Here is a 16,853-nt window from a genome sequence, read left to right on the forward strand (position 1 = left end):
CTGTTTATTGTAAAATTAACCTTAGCAAAATACAACTATTGAGGTGATTTTGCTGCTTAAACAGTCATCTATAAAGCATGAGTCTCCATTTCTCTTCTCCCATGGCTTACATATTTCCATTCATTACCTAAGGCATAGTGATATATCTATTAATAAGCATATGAGGGGCGCCTGGGTGGCTCAGTCGGTTAAGTGCTACTGTTTGTCTCCCTCTCCCTGTCCCCTTCTCCCCTGCTCGTGCTTGCTCTCTCTTGCATGCTCTCTGTCTCTCTCTCTCAAATGAGTAAAATCTTTAAAAAGAATAAGAATATGCTATGTATATATTTCAAGATACATCGTGTAATGGAAATATTCAAGGTACTAGGCATACAATACCTATTATAAATATATTAAATATATATTATATATATATTATATATCCATTATATTTCTAGTGAAATACATATATATAGATAAGCTATGTAAGGATGAACAAGGTGCTCTAAGTATTGTCATTTGTATTAGTTGAACTTGCACTGATACATATGGGGGGGGGGAGATAGCTAGTGAGTACCAATAGAAAATCTAGAAGATGGAGATGAAAACTCTAAGAATTCATAGAGATTTCTTTTGAAAAATTATTTTCATAGCTCTCTAAACAATACTAGAATGTTCTGATAGTTTTGCTCAACTCAAGAATCCATTCACACTAACAAGCCATTTACCTCCCTCAGTTGTTCACTGTCTGCTTCTGGGTCAGTGACGGATATTGCCAATGGCCCAGATGGCAGTGTAGACAGGTCATACTTACGAGTGAGGCCTTTTGATGGAGCGATCACTGCTTTTAATATATCTAATCGTTGTACTCAGAATCCTACTTGTAACTCTTCTGATTTCCAGCACATATAAAACAGTTTATAAAATGCTCTTGAGGGCAGCCAGGAAGATTGCTAAAAAAGCACAAGGGATCCTCAGGGGAACGTTATCTGTATATGAAGGAATTATCTTGAAGACTCTGGCTTGCACTAATTATCTGATTTGCCCGTTCTAGCATTCACAGTTATAAAAAGTTCAACTGCAGATAATGTCTGCCTGTCCACTTGTAGTTTCTGATCTTCAGCTACTAAATCAGTCCTGGAGATGGAAACACAGAACACATTTCTTTAACCATGCAACCCTCCCACCAGGCTGATCTACCCAGTAACCAGCGTGGTTCACTCTAGGTGTCTTTAGAGCACATTTTCATCGCCATTGCTTCTTTGTACGTCCAGAGAAAGAATTCTTTCTTGGCTAGGGTTAAATTGGTAAGGCTCTCATGCTCTCAGGTCTGATCCCTTAAAAATCTTCTGCACGTCCATAGGTTTTTTTCCATGATCTTCAATGGGCACTGATTAGATATGTGATGGCAAGTAACAGGACGTGAACATGGTGATGGGCAAGTATGTCAGGGGGCCAAGCAGGGTACATCTCGTTGGAATATCCTCCAACTTCACACAGTGCAAGCCGTCTGACAGAATGCAAATGATCTAACTGAAAATAGGACAGGTCCTGAGATCAACATGCATCCCTCACACCTTTGTAATGGACAGTCACATTTTCTGCTCAGAAAATGTAAATAGATGAAAGTGACCCTGAGATAACCCACAGAACGCACTGACTCCTCTGCTGATCTCCAGTATTGATACTTTGTTTTTCCCTTTTCGTCCCTTTAGAAAATCTACTGAAGGATCAGAGCCTGGTAGATGTGGGAAGGATCCCAGGGAACTTCTAATCGGGTGCTTATTCAGTTGGGCTCTGAGGCTACTTCTCAGAGCTACCACATGGACTCCCTCGTCCCAATATAATCAGAACACCATTTATCTATTTATCAAAGAAATATTTTCTTAATGCCGATTGTATGACAGCCCTCCACCCCCACCCCATTTGTGTGTGTGTGTGTGTGTGTGTGTGTGTGTGTGTGTGTGTGTTTGTGAGAAGACCCAATGGTAAGAGAGAACATGAGTTTTTGGAGGCAGTGAAAGGTGGGCCAGCATGACGAGCATAGAGTAAGGATGGGAAGGGTGGGAGGTTGATGATACTGAAGCAGGGAACGTCTGTTTTGTGTGGTGGATCCCAAGTCTCTGGGCTCACTAGATGGTATTTGCCTAGCAGAATCTGGGGACAGCTGTGGCTTACCCACGTCCATCTCAGTGGTCCTCTCTCTCAGACGGCAGATACACTGTCAAGTATTCATTTGGGAGAATACCTAGGAGGGTGTGATGTGCCTTTGATGAAAGTAATTTATTTTATTTTACTTCATTTTAATTTGTTTTATTACTATTCTATTTTGTTTTATTTATAACTTACTCATTTTGCTTGACTGAAACTATGCCTACTGATTAGTAACTTCCCACCTCTCTGACAGCCACCATTCTACTTTCTGTGCTTCTATGAATTTGACTATTTTAGGTACCTCATGGGAGTGAAATCATGCAGTATTTCTCTTTCTGTGACTGGCTTATTTCACTTGGTATAAGATTCACCCATGTCGCATACTGTAGGCTTTCCTTGCTTTTCAAGGCTGAATAGTATTCCACTGTCAAAAAGCCAAAGATATTAAGTGTTGGCTGGGACTTGGAAGAGCTGGAACCCTTGCACACTGTTGATGGAAACACAAAAATGGCACAGCCACTATGGAAGACAGTATGAAAGTTCCTAAAACAATTAGAAATAGAATTACCATATGATCCCACAATCCCACTTCTGGGTATTTATCCAAAGAATCAAAAACCTTGAAGAGATATTAGCACTGCCATGTTCACTGCAGTAATGTTCACAATAGCCAAGATGTGGAAACAACACGAATGTCCACCAACAGATAACAGGTAGACAGGGAGAGCATTATAGATCGCTTTCTTTTTTTTAAGATTTTATTTATTTATTTGACAGAGATAGAGACAGCCAGCGAGAGAGGGAGCACAGGCAGGGGAGAGGGAGAGGAAGAAGCAGGCTCCCAGCAGAGGAGCCTGATGTGGGGCTCGATCCCAGAATGCCGGGATCACGCCCTGAGCTGAAGGCAGACACTTAACCGCTGCGCCACCCAGGCATCCCAAGGAGAGTGTTATAGATCTTAACCGCCAAGTCCTGGCTTCTAATTATCTAAATTTTTCAACAGTTAGTTCAAATCCAGGTGTTATTTCTAGAAATTCTCCATGAGAATCATGTGCCAATGTCGGAATATGTTGCTTTGGAACAATGGTAGCTATTACATATGAGTGGTACGCACTGTACGTGCATTATCTCATTTAATCCTCACAATAACCCTGTGAGGTAGACACTATTTTTATTCTCATTTTACAGGTTTTGCAGGGATTAATTAACTTGCCCAAAGTCCCATAGCTGGTGTGTTGCAGAGCAGGGGTTTGAATGTTCTGCCCCTGACAAGGAGAATAAATTTTTGAAAAAGATGCTATCATTTCAAAACTCGATTTAATAGAAATATATGAGCAGTAACAGCGTCAGGGATGCCCCCCACACTAGCGTCAGGGATGCCCCCCACACTAGCTCAGTGTGCCTAGTTTTCTTCACTTGTGAGCCCAGACAAATCTATACTTTGAAGTCTGGAGTTATAGCTCCAGAAAGATGTGCACATAATGTCCTTGCCTGAAAAGGCCTTTGATGTGTTTCTCTGGAGAGCCCTGATTAAGATAGGAGTTAAGTAGGACGAGAAAGTAAATGTGGTAGATTCATTTAGGAAGCTTCATTTCAAGTGAGAAGAAAGGGAGAGGTTTGAGAAAAAGAAAAAGGGAGAAAGAGAGAATGAGATCTCGATAGCTAGAGAAGGATGTAGGGAGGGAGTTGCTGATGCTGGGGTTAGTACCTACGTAAGCCTGTTGGGATTCAATGTGGGGCAGTAGTCCAATGCGGCCAGGAAGAGGGTTCCATGGTGAATATTCCTGAACCAAGAGAGAGGTTTAGTAGCTGGGAGGAATATACAGAGGACTGCTCTTTACCACAAGGATGGCCACTAAGAGGGAGCCAGGGATTTGTCTGCTACGAGAGTAGTCCCTAGGGTTTAAGGTCATGGCTTGAGAGCCAGAAAGCAGTGCCAAGAACGAGTTTTCTACAGACCAAACTGGACAGCTGCAGGGTCACACAGGTTTCAAGTTAGGACAAATCAGCCTGTGGGGGGTGGGAGGGACTGGAAGGGCTGAAATTATGAAGTCTAACAAATGGGAGCAAGGGGTGGGCCGAGAACCTAACTGATGCTGTGTGAGTCAGAGAACAGAGCAAGAAGCTGGCCAGGCACGGATGGGAGACGCAAGTGGGGAGCGACTCATTGAAAATTGAAAGGAGATTCTGAAGTGGAAGGGAGTGCTCTTGGCTCCTCCTTTTTGGCTCTCCAGGGGCTGGCTCCAGCTGGTAGGGTGCAAGTTAAAGGCAGCACAAGTGTTGAAACTGGGGACTCAGGTATGGTTTTGGCCTTGCTCTGTAAACGAGAATCTTTCCCTCAATTGTTGACCGCTTCCAAAATAATACGCAATGTAAAACTTGCTTTAAATTTCAGCCAGATTCATGATAGAAATTTGGTAGATTTTCTGACTAAAGTTCCATGAGGGCTGGGCTTTTATCCATATGGTTCATCCCTCTAATCTGACTAAGAATAGGATCTGGCGACAAGTAGATGTTCAATGAATGCCTAGTGACTTAGCAACATGGCTGAATGTGCTTAAAACGGAGACCGAGGATTTGAGGAAACAGTGTGAAGAGGAAATGGACCAACTGATGGTGAAGATTCAAACGAGCTTAGAAACACCAGTAGCAAAACCTTCAGAAAGATGTTGTAGAAGGTAGAGTTTAAGATCGAGAACAGGGAATTGTAGCACCTTCTAGAATGGCTGAAAACCAGGAAGAGCCACAGTAGCCTAAAGCAGATTAGAAACAACATGAAAAGGAGGTGATGTACTTAAAGCAAAAAAAGTACTCAAAAAAAAAATGTACTCAACATCCTTCCCCCTTCTTAGTAAATGTGTATTTCAAGTACCATCATTGAACGGTAACACAGCTCTTTAAAAATGATCTTCTGGACTTTCAGGGTTGGTGTGCTTAAGGGAGAGTGCTCTCCAGTAAGGTGTCTTATACTGAGGAAAAGAGGGAACAGATTTTGTTGACAAATGAATGGCTGTACATGGGTTGCTCCCAGGGAACCAAAGAGGGTCATACTGACTTTGGCCCCAATTAATTGACTACCGTCACTGTGTCAGGCACTTTATCTACATCGTTTCTAATCCCCTCCTCAGTCCTCCAGGGTGAATATTATTATCCCTGTTATACAGATGGAGAAACTGAGGCTCTGATGTAATAAGTGCCTTAACCTTAGGTCCTGTACATGGAACTGGTGGAGCTGAGATTCTCAACCACTGTGCTGTGCTCCTGCCTTAAACCCAAATAGTTCTCCCACCAAGAAGGAACAGAAATAGCCGGAATCACCTCATGGATTTCCCATGTACAGTTTTCTGGGCATCCGCCATCCAAGAGTATGGCTATAGCTGTCACTGTCGAACTTGTATTCACTTTTCTTTTTTCATTTCAAATTTTTATTTAAATTCTCATTAGTTAATATATATGGTAAAATTGGTTTCGGGAGTAGAATTTAGTGATTCATCACTTACATGTAACACCCACTGCTCATCACAAGTGCCCGCCTTAATACCCCATCACTCAGTTAACCCATCTTTTCACCCACCTCCCTCCCAACCCTCAGCTTGTTCTCTATTGTTAAGAGTCTGTTTTATGGGGGTGCCTGGGTAGCGCAATCGGTGAAGTGTCTGCCTGTGGCTCAGGTCATGATCCCAGAGTCCTGGGATTGAGCCTCGTATCGGGTTCCCTGCTCAGTGGGGAGTCTGCTTCTCCCTCTGCCTCTCACCCTGCTTGTGCTCTCTCTCTCAAATAAATAAGTAAAATCTTTTAAAAAAAGAGTCTGTTTTATGGTTTGTCCCTCTTTTTTCTTTTGCTCATTTGTTTTGCTTCTTAAATTCCACACGTGAGTGAAATCATATGGTATTTGTCTTTCTCTGGCTGAGTTACTTCGCTTAGCATAATACCCTCTAGTTCCATCTGTGCCATTGCAAATGGCAAGATTTCATTCTTTTTGATGGCTGAATAATATTCTATTGTATATCCACATCACATCTTCTTTATCCCATCATTGCTTGATGGACACTTGGGCTCTTTCCATAGTTTGGCTATTGTCGATAACGATGTTATAAACATTGGAGTTCATGTACCGCTTTGAATCATCATTTTTGTATCCTTTGGGTAAATACCTAGTAGTGCAATTACTGGGTCATAGGGTAGCTCTATTTTTAACTTTTTGAGGAAACTCCATACTGTTTCCAGAGTGGCTGCCCTGGAAATTTTGCCTTCTCACCAACAGTGTAGTAGGGTTTCCCTTTCTCTGCATCCTCACCAACACCTCTAGTTCCCTGAGTTATAAAGTTCAGCCATTCTGACAGGTGAGAGGTGGTATCTCATGGTTTTGACTTGTGTTTCCCTGATCATGAGTGATGTTGAGCATTTTCCCTGGGCTTGTACTCACTTTCAAAGACACACAGGTGTTATGAAATGATACCAGTAAAAATGGTAATTCAGAGGATTGGGAGCAAGTCTTGTGTTAAAACCCCATGATTCCTGGACTCGTCTCCAAGAGAGACTTTCCCTACATAGCAGAGGACACTGGTGCCACACGGCACGCAGAAAAGAATAGGTAAAAAAGTACTGGAAACAAAAAAGCCCTGTGCACCCACTGCATAGAGTTGTCGTATGGATTAAATGAGTTAATACATGTTAAGCAGTTAGAATAGTGCCTGGCTCGTGGGAAGCCCCCGGTGCATGCTAGCAGTCATTGTTCTCTTCATTGATCACCATTATCATGACCATTGCCAGCTAAGTGAGCAGGGCTGTGCTGACGTACGTATTGTTGTCATTTGGCATCTCCAGCAAGTGTCTCGATTGGAAGTAGCGGAGGTTTCTTCAAGGAGGAAGGACGTGTCTCTGGCTGTAGGAGGAAAACAGTGAAAACAGCGGCCCTGCACCCAAGTAGAAGTGATGGAGTGAAGCAAGGGAGGACCCGTGCTTGGAGTGAGGATATCTCCATGGTCCTGACGCTCATTCTACACTAGGAACTTGCTGTGTAGTCCTGGGCAAAATATTTAGCCTCTCTGAACTTCAGTTCATCATCTGTAGGGTGGCAATAGTTCTACCTAGTGGTTAAACATTGTCTGTGCCCTTTGAAACTCTATGATATAATTATATTGGGTATAAATCACAGCAAGCTGAATTCAGTAATCAAGTGTGATATACTCCTTATGCTGGAGAGGACCAAAATCATCTAAACTATTTATAAGCATGGTTTTGTCAAAGATCCTGAGGAGAATCGAGCCAAAAAAAAAAAAAAACCCTAAGTAATTACAGTGTATTGCATTTCAGAACTGTAATGTAAATGGAAAAATACAACATACAAACTTTTGGGACTTTTTTCAACTAAGCATGATGTCTTGGAGATTCATCCAAGATGTTGCATGTATTGCTGAATAGGACTCCATGGCATGGATGTACCACAGTTTGTTTACCCATTCATCTGTTGAAAGATGTTTGGACTTTTTTCACTTTGGGGATATTACAAATGAAGCTGCTATGAACATTTGGTTACAGATTTTTGGATTTTCACTTAATTGGGATCAATTTCCAAGGGTGTAGTTGCTGGGCTATATGATAACTGCATACTTAGTTTTATAAGAAACTGCCAATCTTTTTTTCCACAGTGGCTGGATCATAATCATACCATCAATTGATGAGTCATCCAGTTTCTCTTCATCCTTGCCAGCATTTGCTGTTGTCACTATTTTTCATTTTAGCTCTCCTGATAGGTTCGTAGTAGCATCACATTGTGGTTTTAATTTGCATTTCTCCAATGGCTGGTGATGTTGAACATTTTTTACCTGCTTATTTGTCATCTGTATGTCCTCTTCCTCGAAATGTCTCTTCATATCCTTTGCCCATTTGTATATCCTGGAGAAGAGATTAGTGGCTGCCAGGGGCTAGAGATGGGGTGGGAGGGGGTGGAGGAGGAAGGTGGGTATGGTTATAAATGGACACAGCACAAGGGGTCCTTGTGGTGAGGGAACCATTCTGTATCTTGACTGGTGGTGTCACAAAGTGACAAAAGTACATAGAACTAAATACACATATGCACACAACATGCAAACGCACACAAATGAGTACAAGTAAAACTGGGGAAATTTGAATAAGTTGGGTGGACTATATCGATATCCATATCCGGGTGTGATATTGTACTATGGTTTTGTAACACATTACCATCAGGGGGAACTAAGCAAAAGGTACATGGAAACTCTGTGTTATTTTACAACTGCATGTGAATCTGCAATTATCTCAATAAAAATTTCAATTAAAAATGTAATTGGAGACAGTAATTGTATTAAATGCCTTGTTCTTTTATTTCATAAGACATCACCTTCTTACTAAAGACTGATACATTATTCAGTGAATTAGGATCATTTGACATAGCCTATATAGAGATGAAAGGACTAAGCAGAGTACAGGGAACCATTTGTAATAGCTTAGGATATCTTAAGCACCATTAATGATTAATTAATCATGTATTTTACATAAAGTTTATCTCCTAATGTGGCTTTTTGTATGCAAAGCCTGTGTCTGCATATTTTACTTACTTATTGCCTGGCTACACACTAGTAGATGCTCAATAAATATTATACTAGATGGATGAATGAGCGAACAAATGAACAAACGAATGAGTAAATGTTGTCCCAGAGAAACTTGTCAAATGTAGATGTGAACTTCCAGAGGACAATGGATCATGAGATTAGCAATTACAATGAGACCAGGATTATCTGAAGCTAACATGAGTAGCTTTTATTTTTCTCAGATCATAAAAATCATATATACTCATTGTAGATAATGTGAAAAGCACAACTATAAAGCCATGAATAAGAAATTTAATAACTTCACCACTAAGATACTTGTTAATGCTTTGGCCAGTATTCCTCTAATTCTATATTACATATGTGTATAAACACACACACACACACACACACACGCACTTTTATGAATTGCTATACCTGCCCTTGATCCCTCTTTTTGTTAAGGTCATAACATTTTTCTTTTCAATTTGTATTGTTCTTTGTATATTAAGGATAATTCCCTTTTGCCACATTTGTTATTATATTCCTAGTTTATTATTTGCGTTTTAATTTTGTTTATGATATTGGGCATGTAGGAGTATATTTTTGCCTATAGCCAATGTGTGGCTCTTTCAAAAAGGGAGTGCAGTGAAGAATATAGCTTTGAGTCAGAAACTGGACCCTGACAATTGCTACTAGCAGTATGACTCTGGGCAACCTCATACTCTATAACTTAGTTTCATTAGCTGTAAAATGTGGGTAATGATACCTAAATTATGATTTGTGAAGATTAGAAGTAATGTCTTAATAACATAGGGAAAATATAGCCTCTACTTTACAGCTTTGATGTAAAGACTAAATGAGAATAATGCATATGAAAAGTTAGCATAGTGGTTCCAGTTCAAGATGGCGATGGAGGAAGACCCTGAACTCACCTCTTCCAGGCAACACACCAAATTACACCTGTTAATAAAACAGTTCCCCCTGAAGAAGAACTGAGGGCTGGCTGAATAGCTACCGAACAGCCAGAGACAGAGAGAAGAGCAAGACAACAGCAAGAGAGATGGAGACACAGTAACAAAGGGAGGGGATGGCAGTGGGGAGGGAGAGTCCTGAGGGACTGGGAACAGATTCCTCTGTCTTTGGGCATAGAGAAAAGTCACAGTTTAAAAGAGCAACTAGCATATAATAGAGACATCATTAGGACTCTACCACGCAGTTCAGGAGCTGTGGGAAAGCTCCCCAGGTCAGAGGGACTGGAGAATGACCTGGTTTACGTTCCTACCCCACCTTAGAAGCTTAGACCAGAGCACAGTCTGGACACTGTAATGGTTAGGTCTGGTTGTTTCAATGAGCTTGCTACTTCAGCGAGCCCAGGGTCAAGAAGCCCATACCAGCCCCCATTGTACTGGGGCACAGAAAAAAAGTCAGGTTTTAAAAGGGCTGAGAAGCTGGGGGAACATTCTTCTTGCCTCCACCTGAAATTCCTCAAATAAAAAAAAAATCTAACTTGTGCCTAAATGAATTAGAAAAGAAGAACAAAGCCCAAGGTGAGTTGAAGAAAGAAAATAATAAAGAGCAGAGCAGAAATAAATGACATAGAGGCTAAAAAACAATAGAAAAAAGTCAATGAAACCAAGAGCTGGTTCTTTGAAGCGATAAACAAAATTGATAAGCCCTGAGCCAGACTCATCAAGAAAAAAAGAGAAAGAACCCAAATAAATAAAATCAGAAATGAGAGAGGTAAAATAGCAACTGACCCCACAGAAATACAAAGGATATAAGAGAATACCATGAAAAATTATAAGTCCGCCAACAAATTGGACAACGTAGAAGAAATGGACAAATTCCTAGAAACATACAATCTTCCAAAACTGAAACAGAGAGAAATAGAAAATCTAAACAGATTGATTACAAGCAATGAAATTGAATTGGTGATTAAAAACTCTCCCCAAATAAAAGTCCAGCATTAGATGGATTCACAAGTGACTTCTACCAGACATTTAAAGAGTTAATATGTATTCTACTCAAACTATTCCAAAAAAAAAAAAAGAGGAAGGAAAGCTCCCAAATATATTCTACGAGGCCAGCATTACCCTGATACCAAAACCAGACAAAGATACCACAAAAAAAAAAAAAGAAAGAAAACTACAGGCCAATATCCCTGATGAACATGGATGCAAAAATCCTCAACAAAATATTAGCAAATAGGCATACAACAATACATTAAAAAGGTTATTCTCCGTGATCAGGTGGGATTTATCCTCAGGATGCAAGGATGGTTCAATATTTGCAAATCAATCAATGTCATACACCACATCAACGAAACAAAGGATAAAAATCATATGGTCATCTCAACAGATGCAGAAAAAGCCTTTGACGAGATTTGACATCCATTCATGATAAAAACTCTCAACAAAATGGGGTTAAAGGGAACATATCTTGACATAATAAAGGCCATATGTGAAAAACCCACAGCTAACATCATCCTCGATGGTGAAAAACTGAGAGCTTTCCCTCTAAGGTCAGAAACAAGGTAAGTATGCCCACTCCCACCACTTTCATTCAAAACAGTTCTCAAAGTCAAGCCACCGTAATCACACAGGAAAAAGAAATAAGAGTCGTCCATTATGGTAAAGAAGAAGTTAAACCATCACTGTTTGTAGATGACATGATATTATACATAGAAAATCTTAAAGACTCCACCAAAAACTATTAGAAGTAATAAAGGAATTCAGTAAAATGGCAGGATACAAAATTAATACCCAGAAAATGGTAGTGTTTCTATACACTAACAACGAAGTCACAGAAAGAGAAATTAAAAAAAAAACAATATAATTTACAATTGCACCAAAAAGAATGAAATATCTAGGAATAAACTTAACCAAAGAGATGAAAGCCCTCTAGTCCAAAAACTATAAAACACTGATGAAAGAAACTGAAGATGACACAAATGAAGGAAAAGGTATTCTGTGCTCATGGATTAGAAGAATTAATATTGTCAAAATGTCCATATTGCTCAAAGCAATCTCCAGATTCAGTGCAATCCCAACAAAATACCAACAGCATTTTTCACAAAACTAGAACAAATAATACTAAAATATGTATGGAACCACAAGAGACTCTGAACAGCCAAAACAATTGTGAGAATGAAGGACAAAGTTGGAGGTATCACAATTCTGGATTTTAAGATATACCACAAAGCTGTAGTAATGAAGATAACACGGTACTGGCACAAAAATAGGCACATAGATCAATGGAAAAGAATAGAGATGCTAGAAATAAACCCACATTTATATGGTCAATTAATCTGTGACAAAGGGGAGAAGAATATACAATGGGGAAAAGAGAGTCTTTTCAATAATGGTGCTGGGAAAACTGGATAGCTACATGCGAAAGAATGAACCGGGACTACTTCCTGACACCATACAGAAAAATAACTGAAAATGGATGAAAGACCTAAATATGAGACCTGAAACCATAAAAGCCCTAGAAGAGAGCACAGGCAGTAATTTCTCTGACATTGGCCACAGCAACATTTTTGTGGATACATCACCTAAGGCAAGGGAAACAAAAGGCAAAAATAACCTATTGGGACTACATCAAAATAAAAAGCTTTTGCAGAGCAAAGGAAACCCCCAACAAAACTATAAGACAACCTACTGAATGGGAGAAGATACTTGCAAATGATATTTCTTTCTCTCTCTCTCTCTTTTTTTTTTTTTGATGTAAGCTCTATGCCCAATGTGGGGCTTGAACTCATGACCCTGAGATCAAGAGTCACAAGCTCTACCAACTGAGCCAGCCAGGTGCCCCACAAATGATATTTCTAATAAGGGGTTAATGTCCAAAATATATACAGCTCAACACCAAAAAACCCCCAAACAGTCCCATTAAAAAATGGGAAGACAACCTGAATAGACATTTTTCCAAAGAAGACATCCATATAGTCAGCAGACCCATGAAAAGATGCTCAGCATCACTCATCATCAGGCAACACAAATCAAAACTACAGCGAGATTATCACCTCACCCCTGTCAGAATGGTTTAAATCATGAGGACAAGAAAGAACAAGCATTGGTGAGGATTTGGAGAAAAGGGAACCTTCGTGCACTGTTGGTGGGAATGGAAATTGGTATAGTGGAAAACAGTATGGAGTTTCCTCAAAAAATTGAAAATAAAAATACCATATGATCCAACAATTCCGCTGTTGAGCATTTGCTCAGGGAAAACAAACACACTAACTTGAAAAGATACATGCACCCTTGTGGTTATAGCAGCATTATTTATCGTAGCCAAGACATGGAAGCCACGTAAGTGTCTATTGATAGATGAATGGATAAGGAAAATGCACAGCCATACAAAATGGTGAGATTGTACCATTTGAGACAACATGGATGTAGCTAGAAGGTATTATGCCAAGTGAAATAAGTGAGACTAAGAAAGACAAATACCATACGATTCCACTCATACATGGAATCTAAAAAAAAGAGTAAAACAACAAAAAGCAGAATCAGATCTATAAATACAGAGAACAAACTGATGGTTTCCAGAGAGGGGGAGGGCGCGCAGTTGAGCAAAGTGGGTGAAGGGGAGAGGGAGATACAGACCTCTGGTTATGGAATGAGTAAGTCATGGGAACAAAAAGAGCATAAGGAATACAGTCAATTGTACTGGGTTTTTTTGTTGTTGTTGTTTCCTCCCTGACCCCTCAATGACATTGTACTATCGATGTAATGGGCTAGATGGTAGCTATACTTGTGAACATAGCATAATGTATAAACTTGTCAAATCACTAAGTTGTACACTTGAAACTAATATAACATTGTGTGTCAACTATACTTAAATAAAATAAATTTAAAAACTTGAAAAAAATCTTTACTATTTATAAAGTTAATTAGCATAGTACCTGGCATATGATAAGTGTTCAGTGTTAGTTTTTATTCCTCTACTGCGTTTATCCATGGGAATTCTTTTTCATTCAGCCAGAGAATACCCATCCATATTTTATATATTTTAGCATATATTATACACACACACACACGCACATTTTTTAAAGTTATTATTTTTCTAGGTTTGTCTTTTTAATCCCTGTGGAATTTGGGTTTTTTTTTAAAAAAAGATTTTATTTATCTATGTGAGAAGGAGAGCAGAGCAAGAGAGAGATCATGAGTGGGGGTGAGGGGCAGAGGGAGAGGGAGAAGCAGACTCCCTGCTGAGCAGGGAGCCCGATGTGATGCGGGGCTCCATCCCAGGACCCTGGGATCACGACCTGAGCCGAAGGCAGACGCTTAACGGCCGAGCCATCCAGGCACCCTCTCTGTGGAATTTGTTTTGGAACGACGCTGTAGCTGTCCTGCCTGAATTCCTAGATACTCTCCTGGCACAATTTATTGAATGGGTATTTTTGGTTGGTTGAAACATCCCCTGGCTTTGCCAGTTCTGAGAATGAGAATTTTTCTGAACCTTGCTTTGATGTTTGTGGGAGCCGATGCATCAGAATCTGGCATGGGTAGAGGTTTGTGAAAAGGCTTTTATGATGTAAATGTTCTGCAGTGTATCTTAATGAAAATTATTCAAAATGGAATAACACTTGTTTTCCATTCCGAAGAACTATTTGGTAATCGTTTTGGGCCTAGCTCAGCTAGATCCCTGCTCCTCCGAAGTGAACCAGCAGTGTAGACATATGTTAGAAATGCAGAATCTCAGGCCCTTCTCCAGACCTGCTAAATCAGAATCTGCATTTTAGCAAGAGCACAGGAAAGTGAGAAATACTAAGCTAGATCATGATTTAATGCCTACCTATAGACACATATACACACACATACATACTTCTGTTCTTGCAAAGTAATGCATATTCACTGTATAATATTTGGAAATTTTACTAAAGTGTAAAGAAATAAAAATCACATAAAATCCAGCCACCTAGAATTAGCTTCTGTGAATATGATACTCTTCTAGAATTTTATTCATTAATTTATTTTTTTAAATGAGCATTACAGTATACATATCACTGTGCATCCCAATTATTACCTTGCATTTCCACATGTACTAAATATTCTTCAAAATCATGGTTTTTAATGGCTGCATGATAATGTACCCTATGGACAAGGTTCATTTACTGAGCCATAACTCCATTGCTAAATCGTTTCTGTCTCATTGGTATTGTGCTGCGAACATTCTTGTACATGCATTTTGAATAAATATCTGATTAACTCCCAAAGATAGAATCCTACAGGATTAAAGAGTAGGAATAATTGTAGGCATCTTGGTATCTATGGCCCAATTGTTGCAACAATTTATCTTTCACAACAGTGTACAAACATGCCTGCTCTGCTATCTCTTCTAGCCAGTATTTCTGTAGTTCCTTATTTTGAAAAGAATATAGTTTGTAGTCTGATGATTATAGGCTCATAGGACGTCGGACAGTAGTAAGTTACGTAGAGTCCCTTGAGCCCTTCTCCCAGTTTCCCAATGGTGATATCTTATGTAACTATAGTGGAACATCAAAGCCAAGAAATTGACATACAGTGGTATAATACTCAACTAGACTACACTTTTTTTTCAGATTTCACCAGTTTTTTTATGTACTCGTGTGTGTGTGCGCGCCCGCGTGCCTGTGTGGGTGTGTGTGTAGCTCTAGGCCATTGGATCCCCCTACAGATGTGTGTAATCTCCGCCACAGTCAGGATACAGAACTGTGCTATCATCACAAAGGAACTCCCTTGTGCTGCTCCTTAATAGTCCCTGTCCTCTGGCAATCAGTAATCTCTTCCCATCTTTACGGTTTTGTCATTTCAAAAATGTTATATAAATGCAATCGTACAGTACGTAACCTTTTGAAATTGGCTTTTTTTCACTCAGAATGATGCATGTGAGATCATTCAAGTTAATGTATGTATCACTATTTCACTCCTTTGTATTGCTGAGTGGTATTCCATTATGGGTATATTAGAGTTTGTATCGGAGACATTTTCATTGCTTCTAGTTTTCAGCTGCTCTGAATAAAGCTACATGAATGTTTATGTATATGTTTTTGAGTGGACAGAAGTTTTAATTTCTCAGAGATAAATACCCAAGAGTGCAATTGCTGGGTTTTAGGGTAAATGGAGACATAGTTTTGCAGGACATCACCATACTCTTTTCTAGAGTGGCTGTACCATTTTATATTCTCACCAGTAGTGTTATGAGTGATCCAGGCTCCACATCCTCTCCAGCATTTGGTATTGTCACTATTTTTATTTTAGCCACTCTGATAGGTAAATAGTGGTATCTCATTATAGTTTTAATGTCCATTTCCCTGCTGGCTAATCTTGAACATGTTTTTGTGTGCTTATCTGCCATCCATAGCTTGTCTTTGGCAAAATGTCTGTCTTTTGTACAATTTCTAAGTAGATTGTTTTCTTTTTACTGTTGAATTTGAGAATTTTTAATATATTCTCTTTGAGGTCTATAGTCGAGTTAACAGTGTTGTACTGATGTCAATTTCCTGATTTTTTTAAAGATTTTATTCATTTATTTGACAGAGAGAGATAGAGACAGCCAGTGAGAGAGGGAACACAAGCATGGGGAGTGGGAGAGGAAGAAGCAGGCTCCCAGCGGAGGATCCCGATGTGGGGCTCCATCCCAGGACACTGGGATCACGCCCTGAGCCGAAGGCAGACGCTTAACAAGGAGCCGCCCAGGCGCCCCCAATTTCCTGATTTTGATATTCTAGTACAGTTATATAAAAGGTAGAGACAGGGCGAAGTGTTCAGAGGTCTCTAGTGCTAAAGTGATTAACTTTTTCAGACATGGGGTTTGCAGATATTTTCTCCCTGTGTGTAGCTTTGTTTTTCATCCTCCTGATGGAGTCTTTACTCTGTAAAAACAGAACAGAAGTTTTTACACAGTTTAGTGAGAAGAATAAACAAGAAATTGCAAGTGAAGTATGGAGGCTTGTAAAACACTGCTGTTCACCAGCTCGGCTGATGCCCTTTTTGTAGTCTCTGTAAGCAGCTATGAAAACATTCCTTGTCACCTTAGTGGTGTCGCACTCGTCTGGCTTCATCTCCTGCCTCAGATTGTGGGGCCTTCTCTGCTTTGAGATTCCAATCTTGGGCAGGAAACATACAAAGTGTCTCTGTGTCAGAAGGCCTTCAACTTCTTGTTCAGCTCCAATCTTTCTGCTGGATG

Source organism: Ailuropoda melanoleuca, chromosome X (genome assembly GCF_002007445.2).
Source record: "Ailuropoda melanoleuca isolate Jingjing chromosome X, ASM200744v2, whole genome shotgun sequence".
In the NCBI taxonomy this organism is placed as follows: domain Eukaryota; kingdom Metazoa; phylum Chordata; class Mammalia; order Carnivora; family Ursidae; genus Ailuropoda; species Ailuropoda melanoleuca.